The sequence below is a fragment of the Lepisma saccharinum genome, unplaced genomic scaffold (genome assembly GCF_977018435.1).
Source record: "Lepisma saccharinum unplaced genomic scaffold, izLepSacc3.1 HAP1_SCAFFOLD_411, whole genome shotgun sequence".
NCBI classification, from domain to species: domain Eukaryota; kingdom Metazoa; phylum Arthropoda; class Insecta; order Zygentoma; family Lepismatidae; genus Lepisma; species Lepisma saccharinum.
In genome coordinates this window covers 253,792-267,022 of record NW_028143113.1, presented here as the reverse complement: position 1 = coordinate 267,022, position 13,231 = coordinate 253,792, and positions in this window count along the sequence as shown.

The following is a 13,231-nucleotide window of genomic DNA, read 5'->3' as shown; positions in this document are numbered from 1 at the left end:
GGGGTTTCGGAAAAGAAAAATATATAGATGGCAGGTCAAGATGAATTGTTGGAGGATAAGTATCGACTTAGTGAAAGTAAAACTATGATAGAAAGGTGTAGTTATTATATGGAAACGATGCATAAAAAATAGATAATAGGGGAGACCGGGGTAATTAGAACATGGGGTTATTGGAACATGTTAATGTAGAATAATTTAAAACTAAAAGACTGGTGTAATAAAATTTCATACCTATGTACCTACACTAAACCTACATGCATAAAATTTGTTATTGGAATAACTACACAAAAGTAAGTTTTATTTGACTTTTATTATACACCTGCAAAAAATGATGTGACTCATGCTTGGTCTTTCTCTGATTCTGCATATACTGGATGTGAATGAAAGAACCCTTGCAAAATTGTCTTCAACCCTATAATAAAACATAAGGGCACACATCTTTTCATGTGAGTTTGGTTGTCTATGGGCAATTTGCCTGGTTTTTATAAGCAAAGTTCTTATTACCCCAAAAATTTCTGCAAAGGGGTTATTAGAACATTGCGGAATTTGCTTGATTTCGCTTGGGTATACTAGATTGTACATGTAACTATTAGAAGTTTTTCTTTACTACATTGTAGAATGGCCTGTAACCTTTCAAATAAATCATAGAACACTGATTTTCATTCACACATGTTTGCTTCACAGCTGGGAAATTGAACTTTATGAAAAAAGACGTTAACTTGGGATTTTATTTAAGCAAGCATTGATAATTCCAAAAGAAGTAGAGCTATTGTGTTCAAATTTTCAGGATAAATGGGACATTTATATATGATGTTCTTATTGCCCCAACAGCAATCTAAAGCTATTCAGTTGAAATTTCTAACTTATGTTCCATTAACCCCAAATGGGTTAATTGGAACAATTTTATGGTGTCATGTCAATTTTTTTTTTGGACGAGTATTTGCAATGCAGGTATGGTCATTTTTTTTTTCAAAAATATACAAAAGATGTCCTTTTAAATGGTAGAATTTTTTAAAAAAATACATCAGTAACTTTCTGAGTCATTTATCGTGGAACTTCTACAGGCTGTTTCCTGTTCTAATTACCCCGGTCTCCCCTAGATAGAAAGGAAGGTAGAAGTGATTTTCATCATTCAACGAGTTCAAAGCTGTAGTTAATCGTTAGACACGCATAAAAAGTATTCAACGACAAAAGCACAGTTCAATATAGCCTTTGTCTCCAATGCTAACATCCTTCCAAGGAAGAAATTTTTGAATTTACTGCTGCATAATGTAACGCATACAATGCAAAATGAAGTAGCTAAGGGATTCTTGTTGTTTAGATATCATTATGTAGGTATTAAATGAATGCATACCTACAATGCTCACATTTTTCAATAATACTTAAATATTAAATAAGGCTATTATTTTTCAAATTTAAAACCGTAAATATGTAACATGGTCGTTTTATATTTTAGTTTTCATTTGAGAAGAAACAAACTTCTACCAGGCTACAAGTAGAGCAGTTACGAATATTTTTATCTAGTTCAAATACAAAAAAGTAATTAACTCCTCTGTTAAAAAATTGAAATAAATCAAGTCTGCATGTGGACGCACGTGCCGCAGCGAGTGTGGCAAATGGAACCAAATCGCCGCAACTAGTCACAAGATTTATATTACGAAACAATTACACTGTGTTCCTGTTCGGAATGTATCGAGTAGTGCTCTACATGGCGTTCATGACTCGAAAAATCTATCCCTTGGGAACATATTCACAGGAAATATAAATGTCGTATTCCTTCCAATATTTTCAACCCGCAATATTAAAGCAATTACTCGGTTACTGGGGCAGAATTTAAAATGTCACCACCCCATAGATTAGTTTTAAAACGAACATCATCCTACGTTTATGGCCTCCCAGATGACGCAATGGTAGCGTCGCCGCCTTGTAATCAAGGGGTCCCGGTGGAGTCACATAGTGGTTGGATCCCACTTTAAACTGTAGGTCAAGTCCCGATTAGCCTTACTGTGCATAAAGTGGACTTAAAACAACAACCCAACAGCATCGGACGTTTATTTTCTGTGGAGAAGTTCTGAGTTGTGTATGTCGCTGAACTAAGCTTATATTACATTTCTTGGATCTGAAGTGACGCATGCGTCAATTGTGAGAAAAGAATTATTACTTTCTTTCACTTCAGATCCAAGAAATGTAATATAAGATTAGTTGAGCACTCTCGTGTAAAATAAATACTTCTCCTATATGAAGAAATTAGAATGTAGAAATGCTCATTAATGTCGTCGCAGAGCAAGCTAACCTTTCTCCCACAATTGACGCATGCGCAGCATGCACCGCATGCGTTCAGGAGATGCCTCTGCTCCCTTCTTACATTTGAAATTGTTTGGTCAACATGTTTTAGGACAAACAGGTTCTGAGGTATCTTATAAAGAAGTAATAGATTATGAATCAGGATCCACATATTTATTTGGATGTATTATAAATACATCAGAAGACGAGGAAAACAATGCAAGAATAGTGTTTCAATGTTTCCTTAATATAAATGAAAAAACGAAGCGTTAATTCATAAAATTTAACAAAATTTTTCCCAATCAAATCAAACCGAATAAATAAAACTAATACATGAAACAAGTAAATATAAAGGTTAAACAAAAGCTCGAAATAAAAACCGGAAATGCAGCCATAAATTTGCCACTGATTACAGAATAAACGCGTGATTTTGTTTGACATTAGAATTAGTTTGCTGTGTTTTCTGAAATGTAATGTCCGTACTTGGTCATGCATGTTGTAATACCACTTATTGTCCTTATCTATATTTCGTAATTAGGTATTCTTAAGATAAATCTAGTCAAACTGCCTTCATCACTTGTAATGCCCCCTATTACGATATAGAATGTTAAACTACACAATAAGTTGTTCTTCTTTCCACTTTCTTCACTTAAAAAATTACAACAACTTAATAATTGAGAAAACAATGATAATTACTACTCGAACAACTATCTCAAACTATCAGAGATAGAGATAGTATCTCTCTGCTTCACAATCTGGGCGACAAATCGTGTCATTAACATGCAGATAACATATATAAATGCACTGGATTTCATTGTTTCATGAATGTGATTGTCCATCGGTTCTGTTCTAGTTTGCTTTGAACTGGCACACGGTATATAACACACAGTTTATGTTTTGTATAGGACATAAACAATTTGCAAGCTTTACGGTTTATAGAATGCTGTCACTCTTCAGGTTTTCCTTAACCCTTTTGCTCCTATCTGCCCTTGTAGCCATATCTCTGGGAGGAGACGACGTTGTAGGAATACCAGGCGACTACCCTCCCTCTATATCCTTAACGGTTTCCGTGCCGTCGAAATGGAATGGAACTCTACTGACCCTGGCATTTCCTTCGGACGGAGAGCTTAGTGGACCTATTGAAGGCATAAGGCTTATTGACAGATTAGGCTCCGGAACACATAACACCACAGGAGGTCTTGGATGTACCAATGTTACTTTTGATTTCTTCAGTGGGGTCAGAAGAAAATTGGAATAGACGGTGGAAGTAAGTGTTTAAATTCCTATTTGAAGAGATAGGTAATGTAATTTTACACATTGTTCGGTAGGAACTTCCGCAAAAGCTACACTTAAAATATAGCGAAAAATTATATAAGTAAGTACTTTTGCAATGTACGACCATTCAGCATCAATGCAATAGTATGAAATGTCTAAGTATTAATTACAATAAAATAACGTTCTGTCAGTTAAACAGTAGTCATAGTGATATATGTGACGAAATCAATCGTTTTTACAGAATAGCACATGTATTGATTGATTTGGTTAATTTTATTTCACTTTTGGACAATAGCGAAGTTGGTAATAAGTGATGATATAATGAAATTCATCAACGGACACTCACATAGAACACGGTCCAGGCTGGGAATTGAACCCGGGACCACTGCCGTCGTAACGCGCTGGGTTAACCACTCCGCCACAGATGTCGGCTATAGTTATATTAATATATTTACTTATGAATAATGCTAATTTATTATAAGTCAGTCGTGAACACAGTAAAGAACCTAATACAGCACTACGTCAAATAAAAATGTTCAAAATTACTCCGGTAAAATACGTAAGATATACAGTGCGATCGAAAAGTCCCCGAACCCAAACTTCAATCTTTTTTCGCCGGTCGTTATGATGATAATGTAATAATTTCTGTAGAAGCTGGTTTGCGAAGGTCTTGGCTGTACACGACACAAGAAATGGCGCTGGGGAGTGGCGCTAGCAGTCGTGGCGAGGAAATGAACTACGAGCAGTGCTGGTAACAAAATAATCACGCCAGTTGCAAGGATGAGTTTGTCGGTGGAGGAGCGTGTGTTTTTGTTAGAGGAGTATTTGAAAACGACATCATACAGTGCTGCGAACGAGAAATTTGAGAGGCGTTTCGGGCGTTCTGTGAGTAAATCAACTCTTCATGCATTAATCAAGAGATTTCGTGAACATGGTAGTGTGCACGATAAGCCGCGTAGTGGGCGCCCTTTAGTTGTGACGAATGATGTTTTGGAAGACGTCGCCGCACGATTACAACAATCAGCGCAGAAAGGACTGCGGCGGTTATCACAACAGGTGGGCGTATCATATGGCTCAGTACACAAGGCAACAAAACAGTTAAAATTACGACCATACCGCGTGAAAGTGGTTCAGGAACTGCGACCAGGTGACAATGGTGATCGAACTAAGTACTGTCGGTGGTTTCAACAATTCACTCGCAACAATATTGCTGTCCTTGATAAGGTATACTTCACGGACGAGGCCTGGTTCCATTTATCAGGTCATGTTAATGCACAGAACACTCGCTACTGGTCCACAGAAAATCCACAAATCTTACACGAGGTCCCCCTCCACTCGCAGAAAATTGGTTTCTGCTGTGCCGTGTCCAGATCACGAATTATTGGACCGATTTTTTTCAAAAACCAAGTGTATTCTATTGTGTACCAGGACATTATACAGTAGTTTATCGCGCTTTTGGACGCCGATGAACGAGATGTGTAGTTACAACAAGACGGGGCAACATGCCATACGTCCAATGCCACCATGGCATTTCTGCGTGAATTTTTTGATGGCCGCCTGATTTCATCAGGGCTTTGACCGGCAAGATCACGTGATTTAACCTCACCCGATTTTTTCTTGTGGGGTTATTTGAAGGGGAAAGTGTACGAAAATAATCCCCACGATTTAGATACCCTGAAAACCAACATTGCCCAGTGCATTACTGCAATTAATGTACCTATTCTGCATCGCGAAGCACGAAACATGCTGCAGCATGGGGGACACTTTCAGCATCTCTTGTGATGTGCCTACATCCACCCAGATATCCAATGAGAAAGATTTACACGATCACGCAGGTAAGGTCCACTTGTTCCTTGCTTTCACAGTTTAGGTCAACTGTTGGTTTGGTTTACCTGATTATTTTGTTACCGGCACTGCTCGTAGTTCATTTCCTCGCCACGACTTCTAGCGCCACTCTCCAGCGCCATCTCTTGTGTCGTGTACAGCCTGGCAAACCAGCTTCCAGAGAAATTTTGACATTATCATAACAACGACCGGCGAAAAACATTTTTGAAGTTTGGGTTCGGGGACTTTTCGATCACCCGTTATAATAGTATAGTAAGAGCAAAATATTTATTTTTCTTCACATTTCTAATTGCAGTTTTCAACTAGATCTACAACTAGATCTCCAACGCTGTAAAAAGACAAAACTGGTTTGTTTCTTTGTTCAGTTTCAGTATTTTATAAGTTACATCACTTGAGAAATATTCACTATTAGCAAACACAATACCAGCAAAAATCATTCATTTTTGATTTTTGCAACGAAACGCATTACGTAAAATAATTGCTACTTTATCATACTATACCTGCATGAGATACCGTTGCTTCTGAGTGACAAATTGAACACTATGCGAACACTTCTTGTTATGGATTGTATTTGCACCACATCCACACTCTGGTTAACGTTGTTAAATTAACTACAAGCAGACATCAAGAATGAATAATTATGAAGGAAGAATGTAATCTCCTTATTTGTACACAGTTTTAGAAAATAAATTATAAATACAACTAAAGAAACTAACTTACCTTATTACCGAAATGAATTAAATCCTGAAAAACAGTCGTAATATTTTTCAGAAGTAAAGTTATATTTACTCTTATAAATTTCAGTTTGTGCATTTCATTGCAGTGCAAATACAATTATTTTCAGAATGCAGGTCTATCAAAAATATGTTCGTTTCTGAAGAAAGTATTATTTCATTGAAGAAGAGTCAGTCCTTTGCATTAATGAAAAAAGGCAATATTATTTTACAAGTATTTTACAATTTTTCAAGTCGTTATGCAATGCACTTGCTCCCAAGTCATTGTACGCAAACTGTTACAATAAAAGGCTGTAATTTTTTTTCTTCACTTTTCTATTACTTCAATATCATTCTTAACAACAATACTATTGTAACATTCTCTTGTTTCGTTTTATGTAGTTATTGCCATAAGATTTGCACAAGCAGTAATATATTGTGGGCCTATTGCCTATATTTAAGAATTAGCAGGAAAGTCTCTTTAATCTCGTAATCATGAACCTGAACAGATTAGACTCTGCGTAATATTGACTTTATATGAGAAAATCTCTAAAATATTAAAACTTTTAAAACCGGAATGCTTTCCTATTGAATTTCTTAATTTCCATCGTTCTACATAGAGCCTCCCCGATGGCGTAGTGGTAGCGTCGTCGCCTTGTATTCAAGGGATACCGGGTTCGATACCCGGTAGACGCACATAGTGGTTTTGTAGGTCCAGTACTGATTAGCCTTACTGTGCATTAAGTGGACTTAAAACACCAACTCAATTATCACTCTTGTAGCGGTACGAGGGTGGCCCCTGTATTACCGCTAGGGAATGGAACTCGGAGGGCTGTGCTCAGATTTGTAAAAGAACGCATCTGTCATTTTGGTAGAGTCTTAATACTAAGTGGGAGAACCTGTAAAGTACAGACACAATTAGGCACATAAGTAATGGTTAACAGTAACAAGATTTATTATATAGAATATTTGTTGTTGATGTACCGGGTGGTCCAAAAGTCCCAGAACGATCACATATCGTGAGAAATACACATCGAAAAAAAATAAAAAAAATCATAAAACCCAAAACATTTTCAAAGGGACACTCTGCCCCTAATTAAGCTAGAGTGAACGCGATTGCAGATTCGCAATCTGCACGTCAAGACCTTTCAATAGAGTATATGGAAGGGGGTCAACCATAAACTCTATTGAAAGGTCTTGACGTTCAGATTCCGAATCTGCAATCGCATTCACTCTAGCTCAATTAGGGGCAGAGCGTCCCTTTGAAATTTTTTGGGGTTTTATTTATTTATTTATTTATTTATTTTTGCGCGAAAATTTAAAATCGCCATATCTCCGTTTCTAATTGAGCTAGGAGGTTGATAGCTCGTTGGACTCGGAATGAAGTCCTCTTTCCGATTCTACAATACAAAATGGGGGTTTCCATTTAAACTTTCACAGTTGCCCCCCGCCCCACCCCCAGGGGGCGAGGTGGGGAATCAATGTGATATCATTGAATAGCTTTCTTTCACTTATTAAACACGTATTTTTTCATTTTGCGATTCGATGTGTATTTCTCAGGATAAGTGACCGTTCCGGGACTTTTGGACCACTCGGTATGAAGAGTATCTCTGCCTAAGTGTTAAGGTGAGGGAGCTGCTTGGAAAGAAAGGTAGATTAGCGATACTTAGTGAGCTGAAAGTGTAGATTCTTGTCCATCTTCTGAGTGAGGTCAGAAGCTGTTGGAACTAACATGTTAACGTTACATATACTAAGTTGCACGTGGAACTCTTACAAACTGTCACAGTTATTTATAATGGACTCGAATATATTTATTACTTAAATGGCAAGTAAATGTCTTGTCCTTCACTGCTGATATTACGAGTAGTCCATTACCTAATGGAGAAGTAATTTGAAGTGCTGTTAGTATGTACAGCGTTTGCTGCAAATATAGACTTAGTGCAAGCTCGAGGAGCTTCACTTACTTCTTAGCGCAGAAGGTGAAGGGTTGCTGAAATTTGTTGTGTTAAACTTACAATTTACCATTCGCAATCAGGTTAGTAAATATACCTTAATGGCTGTCCACTTAATGTATATGATTATATGACAGGGGAGGCAAAAGTTACTGCAGGAGAGGTGCTGCTAGCTTTATGTACATTCTATTAAATTAGGGCGAACAAAATTCCCTTCAGATGGGTCCATTTAATTAATCATTTACCTACGTGGAGTTCCAAATTCTCCGTAGAAAACTTACTGCATTATGTCAGGAAGGAATCAAAATTCCTTCAGAAAATGATTAATCTTTATTTTTTTTATTTGATTTAGTTTATTTTACTTCGCGTTTTGTGCCTCTTGGCTAATTTGCGAAGATGGGGATGAGTGATGAAATGATGAAATTGAAGAGTGGACATTCACAAACAACCAAGCCCGACCGGGATTCGAACCCGGGACCCTTGGCGTCGCAGCGCGATGTGCTAACCACTCGGCCACAGGGTCGGGTAGAAAATGATTAATCGTTTTGCCCTTACTCCAAATAAGGGATTTAGAGGACACGAAGACAGTGAAGACATCTCATCGAGAGCTCTCCGTCGAAAATCGCACTCAAAAGCCAATGTAGAAATAAGGACAGGAACATGAAAAAATTGTCCGTTACACTCTATATTCTCTGTTTATTTTCGTTTTTCTCATACTTTCTCCCAATTTCTGTTGTTGTTTTTTTAAAAAATATCTCTACTTTGTATTATCCTCTAAATTTCTTTGTTTTCTAACACTTTCTCTTTAATAATATAATTTTTTCAAGTTTTTTCTAACTTAAAAATATTCTCCAATAATACATGTTCACAACGATAGCTCTTTATGTATAGTGCAGACGGAACTTATGCTCGCTACACGGAATATATAAGTAGTTTTGTTCCAAATATTATCCAGCGCTAATCAAACCTATAAAGATCAGAGGATATATTGTGAGGGATGCAATCGGTGAACTGTCACTGTCATTCGCAACTGCACCGAGATAAATATTTACCTTAGATTTTGAGCACAACGCAAAATATAAGATACACTTGTGCACAAGTAAAATATATTTATCTTTATCTCTTATCAAGTAATCCACACTTGGGAACAGTGATTTCTACGCTTTGACAGAAAGGAAGTAGAGTTTCTTATAATATACAATTTACGGTATCTATACTTATATGAAATCACTCCACTATTACAAGATGTTATGATGGGACAGTGATTGAGATTATAATGCCAAGTGAATACTTATTAAAATTATCAATTATATTAATTACACAATAATATTGACAGTGTTTTATGACTGTCTCGCCGTGAGATACCTGAATTCAACAAATGTGGCCTGCCGATATCTCGTAAATAAACGAGGTCTAAAATTTTGTAAACTGATGATCTAAAGATTTCATAAAACACACTTGTCAACAATATATAGATATCCTGTACACCAATCGAGCAATAAACAGCAAATTGGGCAGTTCGAAGAACTGCAGATATTCAACGCATTGGGCTCATGAAATAGAGATTATTTATTCATGGGCGAAGTTCAGCCTGTGGCTGCTCTACCACTTACCCCGCATATATCACTAAGAAAGTTTATTTGTTCGTTAATACCTAAAACCTTTATATTTTGTCAATGGAAATGTTGAGCATTCGTTTTGAAACTCTTAACATCGAATGATCTCTGGACGAAATTATTTTAAAATGTTTATTTTTATGATATATGTTTTTTTTATGACGCAACGTGATGCATGTCAGACAATAGTCTGAATTACTAATCGGCACTGTTATGTTAAGAGAGTGTACGATAGGTGGATCATCCGCCAACCTCTGTGGTGGAGTGGTTAGAATGGGTATTCTTTGTGAGCTTCCCTTCAACTTCATCAATATCATCACTTATAATATTCTTCTTCGCGATTAGCCAAAAGTGGCAGAAAAGGGAAGTAAAATAAACCAAATCAATCAATAGTTAGATCAACCACAATAATAATGCGTCTACTATTGTTCTAGAAGCGCTTATAATTCTGGCAGGTTTTAAATTACTTGCGTCATGCCGAAAGGTTTCCTTGGCAAGCTGGGTGTGCCGAGAGAAACAAAATATAGTTTGCTACACGTGCACTATGTTTTGGGCAATAGACTCAGAATGGTGGAAGGTGTTTTGAGTTGAACAACCTAATTAAAAAAGGTTATAAAACACCAGTCTTCCAAACCTTTATTGCATAGGTTGCATCTCATATCCTAGCTTTTAAATATGCATGTATCATGAAGCCGGCCGACTTCAGGCAACAAAACACAATGAAATTGCACTTTCAAATAGACAATAGTTATATCGAATAATCCCATAAGTAAACTATTAGGCAAAAAAGGGCGTAGCCTTCCTTTGGACTTGGCCTTCCCACCCGAAACGCTCATGCTACGCCACTGCCTAATATCCATTTATTTTCTTTTTTTACAGCAACGTGATGCAACAGTGATCATGGAGACCAATTGCTTCGTATCTTTCTTAGCCCTTGTTGGGCTTCTTGTAGGGCCAGTTGTGTCCAGCATGATGAAACAACAGGTGTTAAAGGATGATCTAGCCAATTGTCTCGCAAATATTTTGAATGAACACTTTCGCACTGCAAGAACTCTGGTCAATGTTCGGTATAATAACTCCCAAATAATTACTGACGTACCCCCGATGAAATACCAGACTCCTATGCTTCAAATCTATTATCCTTCTAAGTTTTCTTCTGAAGCAAACCTCGCCTCCTTCAAGTGGCTTTCTAGAACAGATGGTTTTGATTACGTGATATATTTAGAAGCATCTCAGAATTTTACAGAATGTGTAAATTATTTGAAGAAGCTACGTGTATGGAATCCTCGTCGAAAGGTAGTTGTAGTTCTTGAAAATGTATCTTTTGTGAACGACGATATTTTCACAAAGTTCAAAGATTTTGTGTCCATGAACATTTTCGATATTATCGTTGTCACTGAAAACTCTGCAGATGCTCATAGTTCAAGCAGGAGATATTCTGTACATACATTTCTACCATTTACAGAAACACATTGCAGACCCTCATTCCAAATTTTGCTATTAGATGAGTGTAGCGATGGTTCATTGAAAAAGGGAGAAAACTTATTTCCAAATAAAATCAAGAATCTACATGGGTGCCCAATCTATTTTTCTGTAATGACTATCCTGTTAGAATATTTTTCTGTAATCAAATTTGATGGAACGATCGATATACAAGGAACAAGTGCTAACTTAATGAGCACGATGGCCAAAAGGATGAACTTCCAACTGAGAACAAATATTCAACTTTTCAATACATCAAATATATATATTGCTTAAAGTGATTCGAGGGCAATACAAGGGAGATTTTGTAGGCAGGAATCTAGTTCCGTCCATGGGATACCCAAACGTCGATTACATCCTCGCAAGAGATTTCTATCGCGTTGTTTGGGTTGTTCCACAGCCAGGTTTCTACCCTTCGTGGATGAATCTAATACTTCCATTCAAAAGCCTTTCCTGGGTTTTAACTTTTTGCTCCTTCTTTGCAACCTCGTTGACCATAAAAGCTGTGATATATCGTGCCAGCAGAGTCAATGGTTTCTCTTTAGATTCAGTAATTTTGTACACTCTGTCAGTTCTTCTGGGGATATCGGTAACTCTATCCCCACATATTTTCCGCTTGAGGTTCATATTTATCATTTGGGTATTTGCTTCCCTTGTACTAAGTACCGGATACACTGAATCTCTCTTTGGCTTTCTCACACAACCCAAAAGGTACCCCCATATCAACACAGTAGAGGACCTTGTGGCTTCAGGACTGTCATTCGGTGGAGGTGAAAAACTGTACCACTTCTATAAAGATTCAAACGAGTCAATTTCTTCAACAATACGTAAGAAATGGATATTTGAGAAACATGGCTTTAAGACAATTCTGGACAACGGTAAATTTGGCACGCTCTTCCCTGACGCTGATGTTGATTTTCTTACAAATTATTTGGGTAAGTTTGATAAGTTTGGGAAACCCTTTGCACATAAGATGCCAAGAGCAGTCCTATTAATCCCGAAAGGCTTCTTCCAAGCACCAGGCACACCATTCTTGATGTATTTCAAGCTCATCGTCGACACATGCTTTGAATCTGGCTTCATTGGGAAATGGAAACAACAAGCTGAAACAACAAGAATCGTTGGACTACCAGAAGACTCGTTCCGCACACAAGATCAGAAATCGAGGGAAACAAGTCGATGTTGCATTAACTATAGACTCTCTCACGGGGGTTTATATCTTGCTTCTGATCGGCTTGTCTCTCAGTTTGGTTGTTTTCTTTACTGAATTGCTATTGTGTTTCCTTAGAATGGGGAATTTTTAGAGAAACAAATTCCAATTAACTAAAGACTTGGTAACACTTTTAATAGATAATATTTACATACTCATTTCCAGCTTGGCCCGACCCTGTGGCCGAGTGGTTAGCACATCGCGCTGCGACGCCAAGGGTCCCGGGTTCGAATCCCGGTCGGGCTTGGTTGTTTGTGAATGTCCATTCATCAATTTCATCATTTCATCACTCATCCCCATCTTCGCAAATTAGCCAAGAGGCACAAAACGCGAAGTAAAATAAACAATCAATCAATCATTTCCAGCTTGTTACAGTATTATTCAGGGTTGCTTTTGTGTGACAATTACATCTTGGTTCTCATATTGTGTGTAGAAAATATTGTGGTTCGTGCACGACTGGAAGATGATACGATCATCAATGGATAATAATTATCTTGATGTGTTAAACATTCAGCACACTTACGGATTAAGTTAAATGTTATATGTGCTAACTCTTAACACTACAGTTCGAGGTTTTCCTAAGGCTAAACAAGTTGGAGGTTGAACATTGATATCCTCGATGGGCATCTATAGATTTCAAGTGTAAACATACGTTGTTATATTATGTATCATTGACTAATTTTTTGGTGTTTTGTGCATAAATAGTATCTTCTTAACACGCAGTTTATTTCCCTCATTTGTTGATATTTCAAAATATGTTTGGAAATATCTGTGTTGTATTATTGTAAAATAATTAAATTGAATATGTTGCAATGTTGAGGCGAATAATTGATGCAAGCAAATCTTATTTTCATA